The sequence below is a fragment of the Microtus ochrogaster genome, chromosome 2 (genome assembly GCF_000317375.1).
Source record: "Microtus ochrogaster isolate Prairie Vole_2 chromosome 2, MicOch1.0, whole genome shotgun sequence".
NCBI classification, from domain to species: domain Eukaryota; kingdom Metazoa; phylum Chordata; class Mammalia; order Rodentia; family Cricetidae; genus Microtus; species Microtus ochrogaster.
In genome coordinates, this window is record NC_022010.1 from 15,922,193 (window position 1) to 15,925,372 (window position 3,180).

The 3,180-nt window shown below is 44.8% G+C and overlaps 1 protein-coding gene across 2 annotated transcripts in view; it reads right to left on the minus strand.

The window, feature by feature from the left end:
• Atxn2 (ataxin 2) overlaps positions 1 to 2,174 on the minus strand; it is a 63,422-nt gene extending 61,248 nt beyond the window's left edge. For both annotated transcript variants that reach the window (XM_026784331.1, XM_026784326.1), the window contains exon 1: positions 2,138 to 2,174. The gene's annotated coding sequence lies outside the window, so the exon portion shown is untranslated. The remainder of the gene's footprint in view (positions 1 to 2,137) is intronic.
• Positions 2,175 to 3,180: the final 1,006 nt, after the last annotated feature.

A 3,180-nucleotide genomic window follows, 5' to 3' on the forward strand; every position in this document is an offset into this window, starting at 1 on the left:
AAAAAAAAAAAAAAAAAAACACACACAAGAGGCTGGAGCGCTGGCTCAGAGGTTAGGAGCACTGGCTGCTCTTCCAGAAGTCCTGAGTTCAATTCCCAGCAACCACATGGTGGTTCACAACCATTTGTAATGGGATCTGGTGCCCTCTTCTGACAGAACACTGCATACTTAATAAATAAAATCTTTAAAAAGGGGGGGGGGGCAACATTTTAAAAAAATACACAAATAAAAAAACTCAGAGAGGGACTGGTGAGACGGTTCAGTAGGTAAAGGCACACAATGAGTCTGACGTCCTAAATTCAATCCCCATAAAGTGGCCCTCCGACTACCACACGTGCATCAAGGTTTACCCACTGTCCCCAGACTAAAAAAGTATACACTACAAAAGTGTCAACTTTCAGCTGGACTAGAGAGTAGCTGGATGGAAGAGTGCTTGTCTAACACATTAAAGAGCCTACGCTCCAATTCCAGCACCAAGGGCAACTGGGTAGTGAGGAAAGACCTCACAATCTATGTCCTGAAAGGGGTGCAGTACATCTTAATAAAGTAGGAGTGCTGAGCAGGACACACTGCACTACCAGCTGCTCTCAGCATGTTTGAATCAAGGCAACAGAACTATTCCTGACAGAAACTACACAACGGTGTGTTCTCCTGACTCTCAGGAAGACAATCTGACCAATAAAGATCATATTTGAAAACTCAGTGGTAGCCGGGCAGTGGTGGTGCACGCCTTTAATCCCAGCACTTGTGAGGCAGAGGCAGGCAGATCTCTGTGAGTTCGAGACCAGCCTGGTCTACAAAAGCTAGTTCCAGGACAGGCTCTAAAGCTACAGAGAAACCCTGTCTCGAAAAACCAAAAAGCCAAAACAAAAAAAATCTCAGTGGTGCTGGATATGGTCATACACACCTTTAATTCTAGGAATTGGGAGTCAGAGACAGGTGGATCTCTGTGAGTTCGAGGCCAGCCTAGTCTAGTGAGTTCCAGGTCAGACAGGACTGTTACACAGAAAAAGCCTATCCCACCCCAACCCCCACCCCAAAAGCCGGTAGTAGTGGCACACACCTTTAATCCCAGCATTTGGGAGGCAGAGGCAGGCACATCTCAGCGAGTTGGAGGCCAGCTTGGTCTACAAAGAGAATTCCAGGACAGAGAAACCTGTCTTAAAAAAAAAAAAAAAAGGTGGGGGGAGGGGGAATAAAGGAAACAAAACCCTTAAGTGGCCACCAGATCGCTGTGCGTTTAAAACTAGCCTGGTTAGCTGGGCGGCGGTGGTTACACACGCCTTTAGTCCCCGTACTCGGGAGGCAGAGGCAGGCAGGTCTCTGTGAGTTCGAGGCCAGCCTGGTCTACAGTGAGTTCCAGGTCAGACAGGACTGTTACACAGAAAAACCCTATCTTGTAACCCTAGTTACAAGAGCTAATTCCAGGACAGGAACCAAAGCTACAGAGAAACCTTGTCTCAAAAAACAAACAAAAACCCACAAAAACTAGCCTGGTCTATATAAGTTCCAGACCAGCCAAGGCTACATAGTAGATCCTGTCTCAAGAAACACCAACCAGAGCCGGGCGGTGGTGGCGCACGCCTGTAATCCCAGCACTCGGGAGGCAGAGGCAGGCGGATCTCTGTGAGTTCGAGGCCAGCCTGGTCTACCAAGGGAGTTCCAGGACAGGCTCCAAAGCTACAGAGAAACCCTGTCTCGAAAAACCAAAAAAAAAGAAACACCAACCAGTGGCAGTTTTTCATATGGAACTTTATGGTCTTTGTGTTCATTTTAACTTCACTGATAAAGTTGGAAAATGTTAGATCAGAAGGTGTTTCCCAAGTGAGAAAAATGAAAGGAGTTTAAACAGACAGCACATTAATTCAAACAAAAAGCCCAAAGAACTTTACAAACTCTGGTCCAAAACATCAGAACACTTAACTTGGTATCAGTATTATACACAATACAAACACTATTAACAGAAAATTGTACATTTCATAGTGTCCTCACTGAAAAGCAATACAGAATCAATAACTCTGTATTAAACTGGTACGTGTGTAGTAAAATTCAAGAGATTTTATTCTTAGCTTTATTACTGGAGCTATGGTAAGAAATCACACTTTATGTTTTTATAAATAACATGGAATTTACTCACCGTAGGCTGAGGCAGTCCTTTGCTACTGTTCCGACCTCTGTAAAGATTAAATATGTTTTTATTAAATTCAAAAGACTACAAATTTTTAAATTTAAACTATGATCTTATAATTTAAACTATAATTCTACTCAAATACAGGCCAAGCTGTCTGTGAAAGGAGCCATCTAACCCTCGGTGACAGGAAATCTAAGTTGTGCTATCTACCAGGCCAGGGAGAAATCACCACAGACAGGGAAGAAAGACAAGACTGGTGTTTTATCATAACAAATGGATGAATTAGAATAGTGGTGCTTAGCTGGAGAGATGGCTCAGTGGTTAAGAGCACTGGCTGCTCTTCCAAAGATCCAGAGTACAATTCCCAGCAGACATGGTGGCTCACAACCATCTGTAATGAGATTTGGCGCCCTCTTCTGGCCTACAGGCATACATGCAGACAGAATACTGTATACATAATATGTAAATATCTTTAAGAAAAAAGATCCATTTTGTGCTGGGTGGTGGCAGCGCACACTTTTAATCCCAGGACTCAGGAGGCAGAGGCAGGCGGATCTCTGTGAGTTCGAGGCCAGCCTGGTCTACAAGACCTAGTTCCAGGACATACTCCAAAGCTATAGAGAAACCCTGTCTTGAAAACAAAAAACAAACAAACAAACAAAAATACATATTGGGTTTCATGCTCTGAGTTGATGAGGACGACTGACCAGGTCTCTTCCTCGAGAGGGCACCAGATCTCATTACTGACGGTTGTGAGCCACCATGTGGTTGCTGGGAATTCAACTCAGGACCTTTGGAAGAGCAGGCAGTGCTCTTAACCGTTGAGCCATCTCTCCAGTCCACATAGACTTAAACATGAATCTTAAAAACAGAAGCAAGTCAAGACCAGCCTCACACAGGAGCTGGATCCCAACCTAGACTATATGAGCACCTGTTTTTAAAAAAGCCACTTCCAGCCGGGCGGTGGTGGCGCACGCCTGTAATCCCAGCACTCGGGAGGCAGAGGCAGGCGGATCTCTGTGAGTTTGAGGCCAGCCTGGTCTACCAAG